Here is a 13,347-nt window from a genome sequence, read left to right as displayed (position 1 = left end):
GGGTCATATCCTCGCTCAACTCAAGGAGATTCCCTTCTATGGAATAGACCATGAAGATGCTTATAAGCATTTGGATGAAGTAAATGATGTGGCTGACTACTTCAATGTACCAAATATGCCACGCGAGACCCAGCTACTTCGTATGCTTCCAGTCACATTCAAGGGTGCTGCAAAGGGTTGGCTCAAGTCACTTCCCCCCGGGTCGGTCACCACATGGGCTAAGATGAAAGAAGAGTTCATAGACCATTTTTGCCTGCCTTCTAAAATAGCCAAGTTGAAGAAATCCATTGCGAACTTCGAGCAACAACCTAGAGACTCCCTTTATGAGGCGTGGGAGAGGTACAAAGGTCTTCTCAGAAATTGCCCACACCATAACCTTAATAGCCAACAAGAAGTCTCCATCTTATATGATGGAGTCAATGTTACCACAAGACAATTGCTCGAATCGCAAGGCCCGCTCACAAAGAAGGCACCCCCGGTAATCAAGGAATTAATTGAAGAATTCTCTAAACATTCTAAAGAACACCGCAACCCAATAAATGAAGTAAGGCAGGGGGTAGTGAACTCGGCCAATGATGGCATAGCGACGATGATGGCTAAGCTCGATAGTTTAGATAGAAGGATGAAAAAAATGGATCAAACAATCCATGTTATTCGAGTTGGATGCGAGAACTGTAAAGGACCTCATCTCACGAAGGATTGTGACTTGGATGAAAATGTAAACAAGAAGGCGCAAGTGTTCTACTCAAGCGGCGATAGATACGACGAGAATTGGCGGAAACCAAAGAAGGAATGGCTCCCATATGAAGAATAGAAAAAGGCAAAGGAGGAGAAATACAAGCAGAAAGAGAGGGGTTTCTATCAAAAGGAAGAACCGGGTTTGGAAAAGAGAGCCGACTTAGAAGAGATGTTCACAAGATTCATAGCCGCCTCCAAAAAAAGACACAATGATCATGATGCTGCAATACAAGAGACCAGAACTATACTTAGGAATCAGCAAGCATCCATTCTCAACATTGAGAAACAGCTAGGACAACTTGCACATCAAGTGAACGAGAGAAGACGGGTGAACTTCCAAGTAAAACCGAGAATAATCCGAGAATGGAGAATATGAATGCTATAACCTCCAGCTATCGAGAAATTTTCACTCCTATGACCGCTGCACAGAGGGTCTCCAAGGTGCATGCAGAAAAGATAGAAGAGTCGAGTTCAGCTAAACCCGACCAGACTCGCCGAGTCCCTTTAATGGACTCGACGAGTCCATGCCCTGATGACAAATCTGCTGTTTCCTTAAATCCTTACAACCCTCCTTTGCCATTCCCAATCAGAGCCATACCCAATGAAAAGGTTAAAGCATACAGAGCTTTCATGGAACACATCAAATCCTTTCAAGTCAACCTCCCATTTGTGGAAACAATGCTTCAAACACCCAAGTATTTGAACTTGCTAAAGGGTCTCTTTGCTGCTAGAAAATATTTGGCTGAAGTCGCGAAGATAGTATTGGGTGAGCTACCAGAAAAGAAGGGCAATCCGAGAAGCATCACAATTCCTTGTCAATTTGGAAATATACTTGCTACTAAAAAGTGTTGACCGATTCGGGTGCAAGTATTAACTTAATGTCTTTTTCTTTCTTCAAGAAGCTGAATTTACCAGAGCCAAGACTTGTGAATATGAAGATCCATTTAGCGGATAAGACGATTATTCATCCAAGAGGTGTTTTTGAAGATCTCCTCATTAAGGTGGATAAATTTATATTCCCCGTGGACTTTGTAGTACTTGATATGGAAGAAGACCCCGAAATTCCAATTATTTTGGGGAGATCATTTTTCAATACCGCATGCACATTGATAGATGTATGCGATTCCACACTAACATTGAGGGTAGGAGATGAGTCAGCAGTGTTTAAAGCTCTACCAGAGATTAAGCAAGAAGAAGGAAGAAAAGAAGAAGTTTCCTTCATTGATTTGGATGATGAAATACTACAAAAAGAACTTGCACTCTTACAAGAAGAAGATCCAAGTAAGTTTTTGCTATCTTCTGGAGGAAATGATGATGTTGACAAAGACTTGGAGGAGATAGAGAAGCTTCTGAAAGGAACCGATTCAGAAAACACAGTGGGATGTGAGGAATACGCTCCGACTCGCCGAGTCGCTTTCACGGACTCGACGAGGCCAATCAAAAATCTCAGCAACTTGGATGATCTTGATCTGCTTGTTACCAGCTCCTTGCATGTTCTGGACATGATGATTTTCCCTAATTATTTAGAAGATCAAGAAGCAGATGGCGGAATTGTTAAAGCATATGGTGATTTTCAACACGTTCAAGTAGCATGCCTCGATACAATAATGCAAGAAGATGAAGACATTCCACTTGAAAAGCAGGCCAGCTTTGGAGAAGAGGAAAATGCAGCAGTTAGGAAAGATGATGCTGATAACCCATTCATTGAGTCACGTATTACCAAACCTCGAGCCCGAGTTTTCACCAACTATAATGATGTTTAAAGAAGGAGGGGTGCAAGAAAGGGTGCGAGAGGATGGGGTAAAGAAGAAGAAGGTGAGGAAAAGGAAAATTCATGCAGCTGAAGATGATGCTACAAGGAAAAAGAGAAAAGAATTGAGACGAGCTTACAAGAAAAAGATGTTGGAATAGTGTCTAAGGCTGCAACTATATTAGGCAAGTATTTGACCTGGTTGTGCATGGTCCTTTTGGGTTGCCTTCACCATAGCAACTTGATATGATTATTTATTATGAGAGAATAAATATTATTAATATATTATGAGAATAATGTAAGCAATAATAATATTGTTATTTGATTAATATAAGTCATAAATTAATTAGTATTAATTTGGTGACTTAAAGATATTAATTAAATAAGAGGGTATAAACTGTCAATTGTTTGATAGTTACACTTTAGACTGTAAATCCTTAAGAGATAAGGGTTGAACGAATTCTGGAGCTAAGGATAGCTCAAAATCGTCCATTGCTTATCTAAGGAAAGGATTTGGATTGCTTTAAGGAATGATTATCCAACTAGGGTTTAAGGTGAAACCCTTAAGGAGTCTACAAGTATAAATAGACCCTATGGCCGGGAAATCGACATCTCATCAAAAGTAGAGAACCCCTGGCCAATCTCCTCCCCTCTCCTCTCTATCAAATCATCCTCCTTGCTAGTTGGTGTTTGCAAGCCATTAGAGGAGTGACAATTGTGACTCTAGAGCTCTAAGACAACACGATCATACAAGAGATTCAAAGGTAAACTGGTAGATCTGATTTTGTATTGTTCTTATACCTAATTAGTCATTAGAAGTCTTGGATTCAAAGCATGTTTAATTAGAAAGCCTAGATCCAAGCATTAGGGTTTTGTATGCGCACATAGGAAAGTTCTTATGGCTAAAACCCATCAGTGGTATCAGAGCCTAAATTGGTTTCTATTAAATTGTTGCTTGTTTGTTTGATTCTTAACTGCAAAATTCAATTTTTATGTTTCTGTGTCATGGACTCGGCGAGTCCCATTGTGGACTCGGCGAGTTGGCTTGACTCGACGAGTCCCTTGGTGCACTCGGTGAGTCCAAGCGTCAGGAAAGGCCAGATTCGGGATTTTTTGATGATTATCTTATGGAAACGTACCTTAATCATATTAGATCAACCTTAATCCGATTTGTTGATATATATGACTATAATCTTGATCTAATTAAAGATATTTATCAACTAATAAAATATTTAATTTCCTTATATGATAATTAATTAATTATTTTGATTAAATTGGTAATTATCTTGCAAGAAATCTTGAATAAATCAAATATAGATACTTATCGAATTAATTGTTAATTAAAATTATTTGTTATTTGATCCTCCATGTTTTAAATGTTTTAAAACTTGTCCTCAAGTTTTGAAATTTATGTTTTGTGATTGAAAGTTTTAATTTAGACCATTTAAATTTCAAACCCTAGATTTTAAAAGTTTAAAATACAACCCTATACTAGTATAATATTACAAGATTAATATATATATATATATATATATATATATATATATATATATATATATATATATATATATATATATATATATATATATATATATATATATATATGTATAACTAAAATGCTAGTCTTACCGTTAGTAGGCCTCATTCACGAAGTCGATCTATAAGGTGGGTATAAGGTTGCGGCCCATAAAATGGCGCTTAATGGGTGTACACTCACACCCACCGCTTGCTTGATCGGTGGAGGGTCGTTAGCCGAATGGGTAGGATAGAGAAACCTCATCCTCTCATTAAAAGTATAATAAGAAATATAAAGTAACTACATATTTTTTTAAAATTTCCCAATCTTAGTTACTTTAGGAAAAGTGAATTGATGCAATCCCATGAAATTACACTTTGCACCCTTGCTAAGAAGTTAGTGGAGCGTGTGTGGTTTACCGGCACACTAATTGGTTCTAAGCAAAGGTGGCAAAGGGTGATTCATTGTTTATCATAGTTCGATGGAGCGTGTGTGATTTACCGACACATCGAATAGGTGATCGTTACAATGAAGGCACTATGTGAATTTGCATGGTAATTCACAACCGCTTTGTGATCCTCGGCATCCCAGTCACAAACAAGAGGGGCATATCGAGATTTAAACATGCCATTGAATAGTTTCAATGAATCTCATCCGAACCTAGGAATTCTCAAAACATTTAGGACTTAAAGTTATGTTTTTATGGTGGAGAATTAGTGAATCGTCATTCACTTACCTTGATATTATTTGCATGTTGGATTACGGCATCCCTTTTCTAATATGTAAATATTGATGTTGGATCCTAGCCCTAATTTTCCTTATTGGGAGATAATTAGGGATTCATATTCTGATCTATCTTTGTCCTTTCTATTTGTAGATGTCAAACGCAAACAATGTTGCTGCTAGTTCTTTCACATTGATGAGCCTTTGTCAAAATGTCACTTTCGATGGAACGAACTTTAGCGAATGGATAAGATACATTCGCACCATTGCTCGCTATGGGATAAGGAGTATGTCGTCGATGAGAAGCTCGAGAAGATTAACCCTGAAATCGCTACTCCGGCTGAAATGACCGCTTTTGAAACTCATGAGCGCGATGCAACGAAGGTACATTGCATCATGATAGCCACTATGAACTCAGAATTTCAAAAGTCCTATGAGGACATGTACCCGTACGAAATGCATCTAGACTTATTGGAGAGATACCACCAAAACGCGAGACAAGAGCGTTATGAGATTTTTACTAACATGATTTCCGCTAAGATGGGTCATGGAGAGTCTCTTACCGTGCACCTACAAAAGATGCAAAGGTATGTCGACTGCCTTCGCAAGTTGAATGTTGACTTTGGGGAAGACTTGGCGATCGACATGGTGCTTCACTCTTTGCCTCCGAGCTATAATCAATTTAGGATGACCTACCAGATGAACAAAGAGGAAGTCACCCTAAGCAAACTCCAAGGTCTCTTGAGGGTCGCTGAGAGCAACTTCAAGGACAAGTCTGCTGCACCAACTCCCAATCCACCCGTTGCTCCTGTCTTGTCCATTGGACAAGGAAAGGGAAAGAAGAGGAAGGCTTCGTCTAAGAACTAACGTACGGTTAAAACCTGAGATGGTGCCTCTTCTAGTGGGACCAAAGTTGATCTTGCTAAGCCCTGCCCTAACCCAAAGGAGGCAGAGTGCCACCACTGCCACAAGATAGGACATTGGAAGAGAAGCTGCCCAGAGTACCTACAAGCCATCAAGGAAGGAAATAGTGATGTGGAGGCTGGAAGAATAAATCTAATCATGGGGAACAGAAGATTGTCGCCTGTGACCAAGATTGCAGTGTATTCTTTAGTGCTTAGGAATGGTTTAAGTTTAGATTTGAACAATTGTTGCTATTTGCCAGAAATGGCTAGAAACATCATTTCATTTCATGGTATGTTTAGACAAGGTTTTAGATTTTCTTTTATTAATGAGAATGGTTCTATTTTAGCTTATCTAAATGGTGTCTTTTATTTTGAAGCTATACCATGTAATGGAATGTATGAAACTGTTATGATTGTTTCTAACTTAGGAAATGATGTTTTGAATATAGACTCTTCCAATAGTATGGATAAGGCATCCTTGTGGCATTATCGCCTTGGAAATGTCAATAAGAAATGCATAGCCCAACTCCAAAAGGATAGAGTGTTGGAGTCATTCGACCTTAGGGAAGATGACACATGCGAATCTTGTTTGCATGGAAAGATGACTAAGTCACCCTTCACAAGTACGTGTGACAGGGGTGAGGGTCTATTGGACCTAATACATACCGATGTATGTGGACCGTTTAGATCAACCACGAAGGATGGAAACCGCTTCTATGTGACTTTTACCGATGACTATAGTAGATATGGGTATATCTACTTAATCAAGCAAAAGTCAGAAACTTTTGAAAAGTTCAAAGAGTTCAAGAATGAAGTGGAGAATCAATTGGGCCGGAAAATCAAGATGCTTCGATCCGATCGAGGAGGAGCATACCTAAGTCTTGAATTCCACGATCATCTCAAGGAGTGTGGAATAGTTTCACAATTGACGCCACCTAGGACACCACAATTGAATGGTGTGGAAGAAAGGCGTAATCGAACCTTATTGGATATGGTTCGCTCTATGATGAGTCGTGCTTCACTACCTATCTCTTTTTGGGGGTATGCCTTAGATATTGCCGCCCATATCCTTAACCAAGTCCCTACTAAGAAGGTTGCCAAAACACCTCACGAGATGTGGACAGGGAAAGCTCCCTCGTTGGCACATATCAAGGTTTGGGGTTGTGAGGCTTTCGTAAGATGAGATACTCATGACAAGCTCGAACCTCGAAGTGAGCGATGTATTTTCATTGGCTACCCACAGAAATCCTTTGGATATCTCTTCTATAGACCGAAGGACAATGTTGTCTTCGTTGCGAGGAGATGAGTTTTTCGAGAGTGAGAACTCATAGGCCAAGGAGACAGTGGGAGGCAAATCGAGCTTGAAGAGATTCAAGAGTCTATAGATAAAGGAACCTCTACCGCTGGCACTCAACCCGAGGAGGAAACTCTGGTTGATCCAATTGACGAATCCTTACCTCTTAGACGTTCCGAAAGAGTTAGAGTTCAACCCCAGTTTTATGGTTTTCATATTACTACCGAAGGGGACACGTATATTTGTTGGGTTTTGAGCATTCTAACACTTCCTAAGTGTACATGCAACCCTAAATACCTTGGATCTATGTTTTCTCTATTATACATGCAAATAAGAACATCCAAGGTATTATCCTAATCTAGCATACAAAAACTATGAATGTAACAAGATAGAATACATACCTCTTGATGTAGCTTGATGTCTTCAAGCTTTAAGAGCTTAGCCCCAATAGTGTGGAAGCCTCAAGTGGAATCACAAATCACCAAGACACCTTGGAATACTTTAGAGAATATGATTACTTGGTTCTCTCTAGTGAAATTGGCTAGCCCTTCTTTAGTGTATCCACACTAGTGGCCATTTCACCAACCAAGGACATCTTTATATAGTATGGAGACTAGGGTTAGACCCATGACCTTTCATTTCATATGATCCATGGGTTAAACACTCCATGGACTATCCATGAAAGCTTAGCCCAACCTAAATGAACTTGGCCCATTCCATATATACAAGAGTCCATATTTAATTAGTTCATTTTGATCACTTAATTAATTCTAAATTAATTCTTGATCAATACTAATTAAATAATATGATTCCATATTAATATATTAGAACTTATAATATATTAATATTAATCATAAACATACTATTCTCAAAAGATTATCCATATAAATTGTGTTGGTGAAGTGCAACCCAAATGGACCATGCCGGGTCGGGTCAAGTACATACCAAATATAGTTATGGACTTAGACATTAATCCAACAGTCTCCCACTTGGATAAGTCTAAAACTATTATTGCGTATGACTTCAAACCTAACTGGCAATCGTAGCTCTTAAAGCCGCTGTCAAACTCTGACCTTGTAGATGAACTCTGACCTTTGTCAATGACTTGTCCATTAGATAAGGGATCATATATTCCTCCATTCTAGATATCATATGGACTGAGACATGGATTATAATCATTCTCTCTGTCCATTTGTTGTTTCCCGATTTTCGATTTATGACGACTGACTAATTGAACAAATCAAATCAGTCCTGGCCCGACCGAGCACTTCCATTTGTCATCATCAAATCATCGAGGGGCCCACAGATATCGCTTTTATCCCGAAGGTAAAAGGAACGGATAAACTTCGACTCATATGGCTTGTTCTACTACTTGTTGAATCATACACAAAGGCACGTTTTATAACACCGAGTTACCGTATGCGTTTTCGTGCAATCAATGTACTATCAACTCATAGTAACAACTCATATCTCTAGGTTTGAAGAATATAAGATATTATCGTCTCATGATCACTCGTGATAAAATCCATGAAGTGATTCCAATGAGCGCGGGTTGAATCCAATACTTACAACTTATGAGCACTCATGAGTGTTGTAGCCCTTTGTCCAACACCTTAGACATCTACAAGCCAACCCATGACAGTCTTAATTCATATCTACTTCGAACATATGACCGACTGTGGATGGTTTGAATAACTTAGTCATTCCGGAAGAATAACCCAGTTTATTCGGGAAGTCAAAACATGCAAAATGAAACACAATAATAATTGAATCCAATATGGTATCAAATCTTTGAACATAAATAAAACAAATTTTATTTATCACCATATGATTACACATTATTCATTGTATACTGTTCCAGCTATCAACTTTATTCTTGAATTTAAAACAATAGTTGTCCCATGCTCCAAGCATGTACACTATGTTTTCTTAAACACTAGTCATGCCATACACCAAGTATGCATACTATGTTTGTCTATGATCTTTACTTTGTGAACTAGATCAATTGAACATAACTTCAATGATTCTTTTTTCACACGCCCAAATCCTTACCGCAAATGCAAGAATTCCAAATTCATGCCATTTACTGAAATCTGTTAGATTCTAAACTTATATGCATTGATACTCTTGTAACTATTATGCACAAACTCACAAAGACTTGGCAACAATCATTACAGAGTATTCCAAAGGAGATCAACTCCTTGGAAATATCCTTCTTGCATTAAGTTTCCTTAATCTTACACAGATTGAAAATTCTAACTTTGAAACATTTCCAGATTCCATTTTTGACTATCTCTTCTGAACAAGAGTTGCCTCCTTACAGACTATGTCAATATGGTCCTTCCAGAATTATCACTATACTTCCAACTGTCCTTGAGCAACCAATCTTTGGTAAACCTTAGATTGTCCTCGACAATTGTTTTCATATCCACTTCTAAACCTTTTCCCTTCTTAATGCCCTAGGCATTTGGAAAATTTTTAGAAAGGATGAATTTAGCACATGTAATCGATCCTATATCCGAAGCATACGGGACACGATTCATGATGTCTCACATAAAGACTAAACCAGTCTTTTGCTATAACATTTCCATTTCTATTTGCCAAGTTCTCATAATTCAGATTATGAAAAGGGATGCCGTAATCATAATCGAATTTTAGAACGCAAGTAATGGACCCATATACAGAATTTCCTTATGTTGAGCCATTCCAACATGAAATTCATATATATTTCCTTGACTAAATGATTAAAACCTCACGATCTAAGCTTATAGATTTGAGATGAAGTATAATTTCCTCTCCCTTAATTATAGCAAAACAACTCTTTCCCAATTGAAACTTTTGTTTTCTATAATTAACATTGCTAACTTGCAATACTTATCATAATTATCATGCTCCCACTAACATGATGATTATTAGCATAACACCTATGCTCCCACTAGCTTTGACATGTACTCAGAAATCAGCTGACTTTCTCACCAAAGTTCAGATTTCTGATACAAGATTGTTTTGATAAAACTTTATCAAAATCATACACCTTCCTTAGATAGCACACTTGTGAGTCTAAACAATTATGAAGAGGGATGCCGTAATCATAATGGTTAGACCTTTTTGCCACTTCTCACAAGTCCAGGTTAGTGTGCCGGTTAACCACACACGCTCCACTAACGACTTTGAGAATGCAAATATCACAATTGCTATCTAGATAAAATCTACTTAGTGAAAGTGTTTCCTCACCATAATTTTCATGAATCGGAGAGAAACCTTATGACACTTAGATTTAATGGTGTATGTGTTCTTATCCATGTGAATTGTCAAAAGCATAGCCACAAGACAAGGATAATGACAAATCCAAAACCATATGGATTGAACTCAATCTTAATTTCTAGCCACCTGGCAGCTCAAGGGCCTACCATTGCTTCCAAGTTGTTGTGCAACAAATTGAGAACTCTAAGAACTCATATGCAAAACCAACTTTAACTGGAATGGGCATAGAATATGTCAACACGATAGGTTATAAACCTCAAGTTGTGTGCTGGTAAGGAACTTCAGGTTTTATTCTTGATTAGTTCTTGAGACTTTCAAGATCTTTAACACTCCCACTGTCCTCTTGACATATAAGACTCCCTTGTCAAACATCCAAGAGACAGTGTGGATTCTAATCAAGACAAATACTTCACACAATTGGCCTAAGTTGGTCTTTATTTTATCCAAAACATCACAACTTACAAATTTCAAATGTACAAAAGTAGAAAACTTTTACTCTTACATTTGACAAGTGTTTTAAACCTTCTTTGAGACATGTCACACAAATTACAATCTTGGAGTATGACCCTAAGACTTGTATTGGAACGAAGTATGACTCATCTTCTTGATTTAACCATTTAAACAATTCAAGATTCCTCTTCTTAGTCATAAGAATGCACTAAGATTCCCTTAGAGAAATAATTGTGATATGGTTTCTTAATCATTAAGATGATCACAAAACTGATACAAAAGTACTCTCCCATCTTTTCAGATTTGAGAAACTTTTATCTTTCTGCCTAGATTGATTCTTCTTATTCGCTCTGCCATACATTGGAACCTTTTTCCAATGTCTCAGAATTAGACTTAAGCATGTAAGTATAATCATATTTACTGAGCTTTAGTAAACTATGACGAATAGTCTTATCAAACTTTTGTGGTGGACTTAATCAGTGCACAAGAATGTGTACTCGATCCTTTAGTCCTTTACTTGACTCACACATCCATGTGAACAAGTAATTAGTCTTAATTTTTCAAAACTTGAAAGTTCTCATTCATCATGCTATACAACTTGCATGATTCCAAGTTTCGGTCCAATTGAAACTTGGGTGATCAGAATCTTTCCTTATTTGGTAAATATAGACATTACCACAAATGAAAGAATCAATTTCATATTTCCACTCTTGCTCTTAATGGACTCATATAAGCAACAATTTTTCCTCAAAATCCATTGTAAGGATATTTTAAAATAAATAAAATCAAAAATTTTTCTTTTATTTAAAAACTTTGTGGAAAAACTTATCCTTACAATCCATATGAAAACTTGTTGTTATCTATTACTAAGCAATATCTCATAACTCCTAAGAAATAGCTCAAGAATCCGATCTTCAAGCTATGCGATAAAAATCCATCTACGCCATCAGATTCAGCATATTCTTACTTTAAGTTTCTTCACTTTTCTTTGATTCTTAAACATCACCATGTGACCCAGTCACATCATGTATCAAGAATCTCAGAATAGAAACTTAGCAGAGTTAGATAGTGGACTTTAGCTGAAGTAGAGTCAAACTTATTGACTTTAACATCCTTAGGTAAATTTGGCAGTTTTGCAACCAATGCCCCTTCCTTTGGCAATATAAACATATGGACCCTTTGATAATGGTACACGAGACTATCACAGACTTAGCTTTTCTCTTTAGCATTTGGTCAACCGAGTTGACTATGGCCGATCCCTTTCCACTGGGAAGAGAATGCTTTACTAGATATCCAATGTCATCATTGGCAATGTCCATAAGGTTTTAGGAAGTTGATCTTAGCAAATAGATAAGATCATTAAGGGTCTTGTCATAGTCTGTTTCATAGGTGTTCCAAAAGAACTCACTATGTGACTTAGAAAGTAGTTGAACCACCAACTTTCTCAAGACTTTGACACCCAACTCTCCCGGCTTGTCAATATGTGACTACATCTCCAAGATGTGACCACGCCTAGACCTTGAATTGCCAATAGGGCTTGAGTGACCTTAAACCTTTTTAAGAACATGTGGGTTAGGGAGAATAGTTGGAGAAGGAGAAAGAAGTATGATATCCATGGGACATCATCTTCATTAGGAAACCTTGTTTCAAAAGATTTGGGAAGATCATAGGTGTCTACACCAGACATCTTTTGGGAGATATTCAAGATAGTTGATTTAAAGTCCTTAATATGACACCCAATAGAAATATTAAGGCTAGGACCCAACAAACTATTTTATAACTTAGAAGAGGTATGCCGTAATCCAAGCTATAAAATATTTGAAGGTAGGTGAATGACGATTCACCAATTTCCACCAAGATAAACGAAATGTATTATTAGGTTTTAATTGGTTTTGAAACTCCTAGATCTTTGAGATTCATTGAACTTTTCAAAGGCATGTTTCAATATCGAGTGTGCCCTTCAGGTTTTGTGACTGGGATTCCGAGGATCACAAAACAAGGTGTGAAGTAACCATGCAAATCACTTGGTACCCTTAATAAATTACCCCTCAATCGATGTGCCGGTTAACCACACACGCTCCATCGATACTATGATAAATATTAAGTCACCCTTTACCTACCTTGTTAAGTCCAAGTTAGTGTGCCGGTTAACCACACACGCTCCACTAACGACTTAGACAAAGTGTAAAGTGTAATTTCATGGGTTAGCACCTTATTCACATTTTTCCTAAGTAACCAAGATTGGGTATTATCAAGAGTTTAGTTACTTAGTATTTATCATTAATACTCTTAATGAAAGGAGAATTATAGTCTTGTCAAACCCGTTCGGCTAACGACCCTCCACCGGTCAAGCAAGCGGTGGGTGAGAGTGGACACCCATTAAGTTGCCATTTTATAGGCAACAACCTTATACCCACCTTATAGACCGGCTTCGTGAATGAGGTGTACTAGCGGTAAGACTGACTTTACTCTTATACATATATATATATATATATATATATATATATATATATATATATATATATATATATATATATATATATATATATTATTAACTTATAATATTATAAAGTATAAGGGTTGAATTTTAACTTTTAAAATTCTAAGGGCTAACTTGGAATTAAAGTATTCATAAGTGAAAACTTTTCAAATTCCAAAACTTGAGGGCAAGTTTTGAAACTATTCAAAACTAATTAATTCCATAACT

At 37.3% G+C, this 13,347-nt stretch overlaps 1 non-coding gene across 1 annotated transcript; it reads right to left on the bottom strand.

Annotated features, from left to right (window-relative positions):
• Positions 1–271: 271 nt before the first annotated feature.
• Positions 272–378, bottom strand: LOC111890042 (small nucleolar RNA R71). Its single transcript, XR_002849709.1, has one exon. It is a non-coding gene; the product is annotated as a small nucleolar RNA R71 (small nucleolar RNA).
• Positions 379–13,347: the final 12,969 nt, after the last annotated feature.

This window comes from Lactuca sativa, chromosome 4, assembly GCF_002870075.4.
Source record: "Lactuca sativa cultivar Salinas chromosome 4, Lsat_Salinas_v11, whole genome shotgun sequence".
NCBI lineage: Eukaryota > Viridiplantae > Streptophyta > Magnoliopsida > Asterales > Asteraceae > Lactuca > Lactuca sativa.
Note: the sequence above shows the minus strand (reverse complement) of the source record. Positions and strands in the feature narration are given on the sequence as shown.